We start from the raw sequence: 12,889 nt of genomic DNA on the forward strand, positions 1-12,889 counted from the left end.
GCTCCACAAAGCCTCTGGCCAGCTTTTTGACAGGCCAACAGTTAAGTATGAAAAGTCAGCAAAAAGAAAATAAAAACCTAATACCTTAAAATCAAGTTTAAGATTTTTAAATCTGAGATTTCAGTATTATGGATGATATACACCAAAGTATATTCATTTGTAATGCAGAAGCAGACAAACGGAATTCAAGTGGCAGCCAGATCAAAATGTTTCAGTCTTTCTCACCCTTGCTCAGTGCTGCAGTGTCCTTGAACTGCACTTTCTAGTGATCACTTGTCCATCACCCATAAAATATTATGCTCTCAGAGCTGAATATTGCACTGGGATGGAAGACAGAGAGCCTCAAAATGCACTGCTATAACACAGGGCTGAGTTTGCCGGAGCATTCAATCAATGCAGGAAATGATCACTTGAACCAGTTTATTATATTCTACTGTAAATGATAGCTTTCACACTGTGCAGAATGGAAGCAGTAAAGCTGTAAGATAATGTAATGAGATGTAACTAACTCTCAAATGGTAGACGAGAGAGGCTTCGAGTTGCAGACCCCTGCCTTTTGTCTCGCAGTATAGCGGAGATGCATTATTACCTCTGGTTTATTTTCATAAAGTCTGAGGTTGATGAAGTATAAGTAGATGCTGCTAAACAAGGTGAAATATAGCTCAAACAGAAGTTTTTCAGTGAGACTCAGCTTACAGTTTTCAAGATTGCGGATCTACTTTGAAGGAGGTGACGTTTGAGGAGCTTTTAATGGAAATTCACTTAGTGTTTGGAGCAACTGAATGTTTTTTCTCACTGGCTGAGAACACATATCACAGGAGAAAGTGGTGCAGCTAGAATCCTCTTCGCATTGTTTAAAAAGATGAGCAGTAGAAGAAATTTCATCCAGCCAATTTAGGTTGCAGTACTTAGTGTTTTTTGAGGGTTTTATTTTTTGTAATATGAAAGGGAAAATGGGCTTGCTGCTTGGTTCAGCTCACTAGTCAAGAAAGCAGCAGAGGATCCACCAAAATAGAAAGAATTTTCAAAACAACTAGCAAATTTCAGTCTGTTTTCTAAACCTCTTTTCCTCATTACTCCAAAAGCCTTAATAGATCTATAAAGCTATCGGGGGAACACATATTCCAAGCTGTGTACTACACACCATTCAACTGTTAAAACACACACCACTATTTAGATGGAAACCTGTTTCCAAGAAAGGGTTTTCTTGATGCACTCTCAATACAAACTCGGATGTACTTTGTTGTATAATTCATTCAGAAAGAGTATCAAGTTTTTACTCCACTTTTTGCCCTCCATAGTTTCAGTGAAGTGTGTGTTATTTGAAAGCACCTTAAGGCTCATAATGGTGCACCCACAGAGAATTATCAGCTGACAGTTCTTTAAAAAATATATATATTTTATTTTAAACATACTTTGGCTCAGTGCTTTTCATTTTAGAGTGTACAACACACTGCTTCATTGGACTTTCCACCATTCTCATTAACAGCATTCCCAGCCAAAAATGAAGTTGTTTAATGAGGGATAGACTTTCCAGTTCAAAAAGCTCAAATGAATAAAGTTAGCTGACCAACTTAGTGGAGCATTTAGCTGCGGTACAGACAGACTTTTTACTTATTAGTTAGCGGGTACAAAACTTGCTGTGTGGCCAGAGAGACAGATATAAATGAATATGTTAATGTTGTTCATATGTGCTAGATGTTTAATGAACTAGCTCTTCCTGAACAAATCGAACATTCTAGATTTATAAGGAAACCATATCAATTTGAATTTACGCGTGATACTGCTGGAAAACAGTATATGTTCTACTGTTTGTCCACTCATAGATCATGGGAACACACATCACCATAGGGCTCTTGTTTAGAATGTATCATTATATAATTTATACATTTAAAATGTTATAGTATGCGTCTACAGAAAGTCTGTGAGGGACTTGAGGGTTACTTTCTTAAATTCTAATGGGTTGAGGAGATGCTGTCTGGTAAATTTGCTGCAAGATAAAACAGACTTAAATTATACCTCTCATTTCTTTATATTTTGCTTCCCAGGAGCCAGATATTCTTTTAATTTTGCCTTTCATAGCCAAAATAAATAAATAAATAGAAACAAACTGCAGTGTGATGCAAATAGTGTAGACAGAAAACAAAGAGGAAAAGCTCAGGGACCGCATCCTTTTGTAGAATATAATCTGATGCTAAAGAAAGTTGTTTGGAACTATGTTGAAACAAGCTAAGGTATTTAGAAAGTCTGGGTTAAGAAAGAACATATATTGTTTGAAAGGCAGTTGCCATAAAGAATCCCAGGTTGATTACCTGAAGTATAAACTGCGTGAACAGAGGCGAGCTGAACTCTGAATGTGAAGTGAGGCGAGAGGAAGAAAGAGAGAGAAGCTAGTTAACAGCTGCTGCATATTTGAGCTGACGAATGGTTCTCCATACTACGTGTAACACTCCTCTGCTGGGCTGTTTCTCATATAGCATAACTACCCCCCACCCCTGTTATACACACACACACACACACACATCACCACCACCATCACCTCCCCCGCCTCCCCCATTGCGTCCCATTCCAGCCTCAGCAGATACCCTCTGCTCTGTTCACTGCGCAGATCCAGCCCTTCAGTGGACTGTGCCATTTGATCCATGCAGAAGATGATTCACGCTTTGCGATCTGGGAAGTAAAGGCGGCGGAGGAATCCCTCCCTCGCCCCCCTCCTCACCACCTCCCCTCCACATCCATAATTCAGCATTTGCGCTTTCTTCCTCTTCCTCCCTTATTTTTCTTCTCCTTTCCTCTCCTCTGACTGCTATTGCTGCTGCTAAACGTGTTTCCTCCTGTACACCATCCACAAGCTGAAGTATCAGTCATCTGTAAACCGCCCATCTGGAACTCAAGCTGCACAGGTAAGGTGAGAGCAAAACAAAGCGCTTTGCCTTTATAAGCTTCAGAGTTTGTGGTGTATGAAATGTATGCTGGCTGAATGCATCTTTCAAAGTCTTGTGGATGAGTCGCTTCCCAATTTATTGTTTAATTCACATTTAGTAGCAATTAGATCTTTTTTTCTTCAGGAAGGATTTGGTGACACTGTTGCTATGGTAGCTTAGTAAACCAGCCAAAAGCTAACTATGTAATGGTCTTTAACACATCGGGGGTGGGGGCTACATTAGACATTTCAGGAGCATTACTTGATGGCATACAATAAAGTTTAATGTCCCCTTGCAAGTTACTAATCCCAAACCCCACCACAGACAACCAAACGCAATCATGGTTCCCACAGTCTGCAGGCAGCTCTTCCTTTAGCAACTCATAAAGAGAAACATTGAGATATTGAGACATGTGAATTCAGTTAGTGAACTCTTGGTGGAGCTCAAAGGAAACTGCACTGTGTTGCTTTGCCAAACAGAAGCACACTTGCTGGCTGAAACCCACTTCTCGGTATTTTATGGTACATCCTGCTTCAGTGGGACTTGGCATATACCAACTGTTGATCACAGGAACTGTGGAAAAATGCATCAGAGTTTCTAACTTTTAAAATGGAGCTTTTGTATAAATGTGTTGAAATATGCTGCTGAAGGCACTCAGTTACTTATTGTCCTTCTTGCTGGTTGTTTTCCTTCAGAATGGGGGGTGGTAGGGCGGGGGTGGGGGTGAAAAACAAAGATTTTTATGAAGTTAACTGTTGTACTGCATGACAGATTTTTTTAGTGCATTCTTCTCTATTATACTCTCACACACACACACACACCTACACACACACACACACACACCTACACACACACACACACACACAAACACACACACACAGCAAAATGTGGCGAGAGGTTGATATGCAACCCCAGCCTGAGGGAAGGGAATTGATTTGATACTCTGTGGCATAGCTTTAAGTTGATTTCATGTTGACTCTCTGTTTTATAATGCAGCCGGTGTAAGACAAGCTGCTGGAAAGAGCAAAAGGGAACAGACAAAGAATGTGTAACATCTCAGTGAGGCTGGCTGTTGATGTGCTCCTACATGAGAAAGTATTGAGGTGCACTGAAGCTGAAGTCTGACGCAAGATTGTCAACACAGCTGGATTTCAAAGAGTCTGGCTCCGAGTGTGATACTGTTGAGATTTTTTTTCAGTCGAGTAAGACAACACCCTCAACACTCAACAGTGATGTTTACTGAGTAAAACAACCCGTGAGAAAGCAGATTTCACCGCTTGTTCACCGTAATTGATTTGGACTCTTTCTAGTGTTGGTTTTATCTCATCAAACAGATTCATTTTTTTATTATTATTATTTTTTGTGATATTTGTCATGTCAAGGCTTAGTGTGCCGTACGCGGTCATGTTTTTCCACTTCTGGCTAACAGCATTGTTAAAGATTCTCATTTGAATGGGGCACCAGCAGCACCGTGGTTTAAAAAAAAATCCAGTATTTTGTAAATGTATGAATGAAATGGTAAACAGTTTATGTGAACAGTTATATTTGTCTTAAAATGGTATCGTAAAAATTTAGTAGTAGTTAAAAGAATCAAAAACAGAGCATCATCAGTTTTATATCAGATTGGCTGTCTCTTTCTGCCACTGGTGTCAAAGCTAATGTTGTACCTCGTAGATTGTGAGGCTTAATTTTAATTTTGATAGAATATCAATATAAATTCCTGCGGGTGTGTTTGTTTTTTCTCGTTTTGTTTAGTTTTTTGTTTTTGAATGAGTCCTGAATGCAATTATACATCGTGATTAATCTTAATTTTCCAGAAATAGAACAACCATATTGTTTTCAATGGAGCAATAGCTGCGGCATGAACATATTAGAAACCAAGATTTATTTAAATCTATATTGGGTGTGCAGTATGATAAAGAGCAGTATGTTTACCAAATTCTTCTATTTTGAGTTCACTGGCGCTCCCTAAGTCATTGCATTGACTACAAGAGATTGCGATCAACCTGTTTTTTCGATTACAGCGATTCCGCAGTGACCGTGTTCAGCCGTGATATCAGGCAGTTTAAATGAAACTGTATAGGGGTGGGGGGAACAACAGCAAGACAAACAAAGGCAACCCACCTGTTGGTAGTGTGATAACATTAGAACAAGTTCTGCTGACATTTTTCTAATTAATGACATCTTGTGTCAACTGTATCCTTTTAAAACTTGGCTCCTGACAGGACTCCTGAGGGCCGTACAGATTAATGACTTGGCAAAGTGTGTTGAACCTAAAGTCAGAGTTTCAGCATCATAAGGGCAATTCTGCTTTTACCGTGCTAGATTTCTATGGTAACATCTGTGCTACAGTACTGGGTTCTTTTATTATTATATATTTTTCATATATCTGCATCACTTGCTCCCCTGACTCATTCTAGGCAGCTCAAGATCAATCCATTTTGTGCAGAAGAAGAGTTGATAAAGCATCAATTGTCCTCTTCTTGGTAGGCATGCGCAGACTCTGGTCTGCTCTTCAGGTCAGGTTATCTATTCAGCTGTCAGCATATGCTTGATTTCATGTATTTTTCCTACCAACTTACCCAAAGTTACTCTTAGTGAACAGAGCACTATTGAACTTTTGGTGGCCATCTTTAGATTTTCCACATATAACGCAAAAGACATTCACAGACACTGTTATGAAACTGTGTGTTTACATTTATCAAAATAGCCTCAGTCTTAGGAAGTCCATACAATACAGCCGAACAAAGGGGGAACTAAATTTATGTCAGATCAGTAAAATAGATACTGTTTGAGGATTACTAATACAATATATAGAACAAATATGTCTTATTGTCAAAAGACATGAGCTGCATTACCTAATCAGACATTAACAATTATAAAATTGTGACTGTGCATGATTGTGTACAGCCCAGCAGAGGTTCAGGAAATTTCATTATGCGAATGAAATCATGAAACATAGAAGCTGAGGCATAATTCATTAATAATGAACATAATGCTCCTCTTGTTTGAATAGGGCTATTAGCAACGGATGGTCTGCATCTGGGTTTCAGAGCTAACAGGATTCCATTGTTGCACTTTCCGTATAGCTGTTGATTAAAAATGCCTCCAGCAGATAGGTGGAATTACCCAGCTGCTACCTGATACTGGAATACAATAAGTATAATGGTGCCAGTGCTAAATTACTTTCATGCCACAGACTGAACTCTGCTTGACATGAACGACATGAAACTTTAAATGAGAACAAGAATTTTACACTTCTCAAATAGCTTGAAATACAGGGTTGAAAGATCCTTCCAATTTTAAGGCTGCAACATATTTTTATATTTGCTGCTTAAAAATAAACATTAACTTTCAGTGATGCAATAGCTATATTTAGTCAGCAGTGTAGGCAACGCTGATGTTTATCTTCTCTATACAATCATAAAGCTCTGCCTTCTTTGTCTGTCTTCAGTCTGTGCGCGATAGATTTCCTTCAGATGGAAAAGCTGCCAAAATGTCTTTCTACTGACATGTCAAACTGCATTCAGAAGAAACTCAAACCTTTATTCTAACCCCTAGCTGACATCTGCCTCTTTTAGAAAATAACACTCCGAACCATCAAGAAAATGAATCTCCAAGTGGCTGTACTTTAAGAAGCCTAGTGTTAAAGGCAAATGGATGATTGATCACTGTCTTGCTTTAAGAGTGAAGAAGTTGTGAATACGAGAGGGAACTTCACTCTGTGCGAGCACGAAACAAAAGAACGTTCTCTTTATTTGCATTTTACCAATTAAAAAGAAGCGTTTCAGTATTTCACATAAAAACTTTTATATTCAAAGTAATGGAGGGGAGAAGACAAAATGTAGTGCAGAGAGTAAGACAATTTAATAAAGCTGGAACTTTGAGGGGAAAAATGAAAAGAACAAAGTTAGGAAAGTAAGCGGCTTTGTAAATGTTTTCCACCTTTGAGGTTTTGCTCACTTTAAAAGTTTTTTTTTTTTTTTTTTTTTTTTTTTTTGAATGTGTCCCTGGGGGAGCATCATGGCTCCAGATCCTCTTTGTGTGTCTAGGGAAGTGCCCTTTAAAAGATTACTTTGATGGCATTTCTTCATCATTACTCAGCTGGAAGTGAAAAGATAGAAAAGCTGTTTGAGAGGGGGTCTAACAAAGCAACAACAGTTCTGGGCAAATCCGAGATGCTTCCTCTAGTTTAAAAAAAAAACCTTCACCAGCTGAGCGTCTGTGATTCATACATCTGTTTGTCTCTATTTTAGAAGCTAGAATTATCTGCTTAGCAATGAGAACAAAGGTATTTGGTTTTATAACAAACTTTTCACATCTGGAACTTTTCCAGTTCTTTATGACCTTCACCTTATTTTTCTTCTGTGTATCGTTTTGTATTTTTGGCCGTGCAAACTTACCTTTACTATTTACCAACACATTCTCATTTCCAAGGCACCAAATAGGATCGCATATGTGAGATATGCATAACGTGTTCTTTTCATCTGTGCCACATGGGTCAAGGCAATATTAGACACTGAGAGCAAATTGTTTGAAATGGTTATTTCTTGTCATATAGACAACCAATATGGTTACAGTATAATAAAAGTCCACAGGAACATATTACAGTGCTCAGAATTTCAAGGCAGCACTGAAAATAAGGATTGAAATGTTGAACTAGACATTGTTTGGGTTTAAACTTTAAAAGTTGTCTTGATGCGTGCTCAAAAATCCAGGTAAGTAAATCCCAAAAGGTTGATTCTATTCATCTGGACGTAGCGTTTTCAGCAGGAGGAACATTTCGTCACTCATCCAAGTGACTACTTCAGTCTCAGCTGACTGCAGGTTTCCCAAACCATATAAACGGTATATTTGTACTTCGAAGAAGTCACTTGGATGAGTGACGAAATGTTCCTCCCACTGAAAACGCTATGTCCAGATGAATCGAATCAGCCTTTTGGGATGAACTTTAAGTTGTGTATAAATACAATAAAGAAACTTGTGTCACTGTAGAATTACATTCTTTCTGTGCTATCTGCAACAGGTACCAAACATTCGCAAATATCTAAATATAAATATAGGTTCCATTCTGTGTTGAGATGATTCAGTAATGTTGAGGTCCGAGCTCTGGGGAGGCCAACAAATGACTAATAGTATTTCCAGATTGTATTGCATGGTGAATCCAAATCTGACAGTACTTTTGTTTCCATTAATTTTGACAACACCATTGGCTGAAAGGCATCCCTATGACAGTCTCCACCATGTCTTTAGATCTGCTGCCACTGCTTTTTAGTCCAGTTCTTGTATACTTTGGTATGCCTTAGCCTTTTTTCAGTGCTTCCCCTTCTTAAGAAGGGATTTTTCCAATTTCCCCAACTTTCAAGACAAACTTCACAATATTGTGAGATATATAAAGTTTCTGGCTTATAGCTCTACATATACCTCCCTAAATTACTACATGTCTACAATACTTATGTAGAAATGTGTCCCTTTTAAGGACTGAAAGATCTGTTCACACTATTTGTATCACTTTTCCCAAGAAGGCTAGGAATGTTGTCCCCTGTGTGACAACTCAGATAGAATTAAGAAGTAATGTCTTTTGGATTAAAATGCCCCGTTTTACAATGATAGCCCTCCACAAAATGATAAAGTGCATTAACATGTGACTCCAAGGACTCCCAACCAACCTACTGAATGTGACAAGAAAGTGAGACCTAGTTGCGATACAGGCTGTAACCTGTTTGGTCTCATTTCATTGATCCCCAGTGATTCATTCCACATGGGGCACATTCATTCTACAAGCCATGTGTTTACTTTGATCAATGGGTCCAGTGGGTAAATACAAATGTCTGCTATCTTTTCCCTGCGTCCATACTAATCTCCTTGTACGTTCAGGTGTTGTTAATATATTGCAAAGATACTGATCAACAAAGAACAGAGGAAAAGTATTTCTTTCTTTCTTTCTTTTTGAAATGAAAATTATTCTCTCACAAATTTAAGAGAAAACTGGAATGCAGTAAAGCAAAAATGGTTCAAAAATGGGAGATCAAAATCACAGTTTAATGCCTCAAGAGGCAGAAATACCTTCATGTGGCCAGTGAAGTGGATGTTGTTTTGAAAAGGTCCAGTTTTTCCACAGCTGATCTGCAGAGAGATTGCTCAAAGCAAACTCCACTGTTGTGTTAGGGAAAGAAAATCAAACAAAAACCAGAAAGTGATATATCTATATATATATGATACATACCAGAGAAAGACAAATGTTGTTGTTTCGAGTGTGTCAACGTAATAGGATGACAATATATTTGATCCAAGCCAGTTTAAGTAATTAACATCACGCACTCTTTCTCTCGCACACACACACACACACACACACACACACACACACACACACACACACACACATACAATAATACACACACACACACACACACACACACACACACACACACACACACACACACACACATTCAAACATTGTGGTGCATACGTTTGTGGATGCGCCCAATCTGTCAAAGTTGTGCTCTGTTTTTGGAGTATCTAAGTGCCTGCTTCAATTCACTGTGGGGATTCCACTCAAAGTGACGGTTTTAACATAGACTCAGGTTTCAAAGCCTAATATCAGACTTTAATGAAATCCTTGAGAAGTTGGATCAATGTAAATACTTCTTTATTATTATAAAATGATGACAAACAAGGTCTGTTTGTAATAATGCAGGAAGTTATTGTAACCTTCCCTCTCTAAAATACTTCAATTAATATCTTGACAAATGGAACTTTCACAATAAAAATAATGTCATTTATTATCCAAAATTTAGGGTTAATTCACAAAAACAGTTGCAGTTTTTGTATTGAAAGATAAAGACCTTATAGTGTTGGATAGAAACTCCAACAATCAGCCGACTACCTGAGAGCAAACTCTTGGGGACAGTGGCAAGGAAATCTTTCAGGAAGAAACTCTGGCAGAATTGGGCTCAGGGAGGGGCAGTGATCACCCACAACCAACTGGGGGGTGGTGGGAAAGAGAAAAATGATGATCAGATATGGAGAAAGGACAAAACACAGACTGTGGGAGAAATTTAATGACATTCCATCTGTTCACTGATGCATGACATGTGAGTGAAACGATCGGAGTGGATAAGAAATACTCATTCTGGGTGCATCATGGGAAGTGTCCCAGAAACCTGTAGCAGAATAACGAAGACGTGGTTCAGGGCCACCAGATCCAGCCCTAATTACAGTATAAGCTCTATCAAATTGGAAAATTTTATGCCAAATCTTAAAAGTTAACAGGATACCTATTTCTGAGAACTCCTAAGTGGGAGCTGGTTCCATGGGAGAGAGAGTGCAATCTGACACTGAAGTGCTCTATTGGGATTTTATGCTTCTATGAGATCCTTTACATCCTTTACAATGATGGCAGCATGTTAACATATGAAAAATGTAAGACAACCTTACATATACAATACTGTGCAAAAGTCTATAGCCATTGTTCTTTATATTTATCTGTTCTTTATATTATGTCTATAACATGAAAACATACATATAGACACAATAAAAGAGTTTGAACAGTTTTAATGATCTTAAAAGTAAATATTTGGTATGATCACCTTTGATCTTCAACAAAGTCTCAACTCTCATACGAAAGTGTTTTTTTTAAGTAATCTTCAAACTTAGTTCTCCAGACTTCTTGGAGGCCATTAAAAGCTCTTCTTTGTATGTTAACTGCCTCTTTGTTCCATTCTCTGTTAAGTTAATCCCACACTGCTTCAATAAATTCAAGGTCCAGGCTCTAGGAAGGTCAATCCATGATTTATAGTAATTCCAGATTATATTGCATGATGAATCTCAATCTCACGGTACTTTTAATTCCACTGAAAACACAATTGGCTGAAAGGTATCCCTATGACAAAGCTTTTACCATGTCTTAAAATCTGCTGCAGATTTTCAGTCCAGTCCTTGCATAATTTGGTATACCTCAGCCTTTTTTCCATACTTTCTTCTTAAGACCGAATGTGTCTGATTTCCTCAAATTTGCATAAAGGCAAACTGCACAACCTGCTGAGATATATCATGTTTCTGCCTTATAGCTCTACCAATGCCTTGTTTTTGCAAAATTTGATGATGGGGGCATGATTATACAAGAGCTTGTATGTGAGGAGAAGGATATTAAAGTCAATCTGGTTTTAACAAGGAGCCAGTGAAGAGAGGCTAATATGGGAGATTATGGGAGAACATGTGAAATTCTTGCAGAATTGACTTTGGTAAACCTACTCACTGGAAAGCACACAAATATAGTATTTATTTTAAATATACCAAAAAGATGAAGAGGTTGAGCATGTAATATTTAACCTTGCCTCAGAGACATAAAAGCTGCTATGATAGACCTCTGTAGCATTAGGTGGTTTTACCTTCACAGTCGGCATTGCAAATGCTGCGCTGACAAGATAAAATCTCAGTTTTAATCGCTTCCGATTCTAAATTAGCGGTAGGTCTAATAACTACTTTTATGAGTTATTTTCCCCACGTGAAAAAAGTCGTTATCCAGTATCAGCACAGTATGACAGCAATATTCTCAGCAACAGCAATAAAGCTGCTATGTATCAGGTCACAGGCTTTGACAGTCTTTGTTTAAGAATTCAATGGACCTACAGGGTAAATGACAAACCTTATTCTGTCTCAAAAATATGGCAGTTTGCAACAAACAGCAATCATATTATGCATGTGACCTAATACAATCATAATCTGGCCTCAGCTGAGTCAGATCTCAATGGGTGACACGGAATGACAACATTTAAGCGCATCAAAGGCCATTGAAACGGACGTGCAATGATTGTGTGACTTGTTAAAACTGCTCATTTTAACAAGTCACTTTGTCTTGTCTTGCAACATTACTCAACAAGGAGTGAATGTCACTTGCTGCTAAGGCAATTTAACTTGTGTAAAGAGCTCTCGCAGATCGATTTGACTCTTGAAACTAGATGAGCGGCCTACCTTATTTCAAGATATTGACATAACAAACAAATCATTGCATTTTTAAAGTAGTAAAACTGATTTCACTCAAGAACACACTTTTTATCTTACTGAGGTTGAGCGATTTGCTTTAATTTTTATTGCTTCAAGGATTTAGGGGAACCTCTGCAAACCAGCTAAATTACATTCAAGAAAGGTCTATAAGGTAAATATCCATAGATCTATTTTTAACTCTTAAAAAGGATTCAGTGCAACAGAAAAAAAATCCCAAATAGATTTACCATAAGAGATATCTCCTGACAGCTGAAAGATAAGCTCACATAAAATCAATATGCTAAGCCTCTTAGCAAGATCTATTAACATAGGGCATTAAATTAGCTGCTATTGTCAGTTACTGAAAAATGTTAGGATGCTAGGAAAGATGTGATATTTATATAGATAGCTTTTAATATTTCATTATTTATTTTTTGACAACCACCCATCAGGTATTTCATGGGACTGTGGCACAAATGGCCTTGAGTAGGTGAAATGAGGGAGGAGGGGGTTGAGTATTCCAGTGTGGAGGTACAGTCTTTAGCCATGACCTATTCTTTTTGGCCAATGGGAAAGAGAAGTGTGCCGGCATGATTAATGGTCATGATTACCTACTCAGAAAATGTGGTTTTCTGGCCCAGCAGCTTCACTTTTATGACTTAAACCTGGGGCAAGATGTTTCATCATGCAGGCAAAGCTGCACAAAATGCATAGGCTACAGAAATGATGTGTGATGATGACCAAACATATCACTGATGAATTGTTTACAGTCATGTGTTTGACCTAAAAGGTAAAGACTCCTGCGGATTATTACATGTACATTTATGGTGATGTTTACCTAAATCGGCATCAAGAGTTTGCAGCCAGCAGGAAGCTACGCTTCTATTTTGCTCTGTGCTTGTGGGTTCAAAACAAAGAAGGAAAAAAAAAAAGACTAATTCAATTACAAATTGTAGTGAGTGGGAAAGTGCTTTGTGGTT

At 38.1% G+C, this 12,889-nt stretch overlaps 1 protein-coding gene across 1 annotated transcript in view; it reads left to right on the forward strand.

The window, feature by feature from the left end:
- Positions 1-2,593: 2,593 nt before the first annotated feature.
- LOC102310872 (cadherin-18) overlaps positions 2,594-12,889 on the forward strand; it is a 182,092-nt gene continuing 171,796 nt past the window's right edge. Inside the window, exon 1 of the mRNA XM_042223096.1 lies at positions 2,594-2,903. The gene's annotated coding sequence lies outside the window, so the exon portion shown is untranslated. The remainder of the gene's footprint in view (positions 2,904-12,889) is intronic.

This window comes from Haplochromis burtoni, unplaced genomic scaffold, assembly GCF_018398535.1.
Source record: "Haplochromis burtoni strain Fernald_Lab_line unplaced genomic scaffold, NCSU_Asbu1 Contig_101, whole genome shotgun sequence".
NCBI lineage: Eukaryota > Metazoa > Chordata > Actinopteri > Cichliformes > Cichlidae > Haplochromis > Haplochromis burtoni.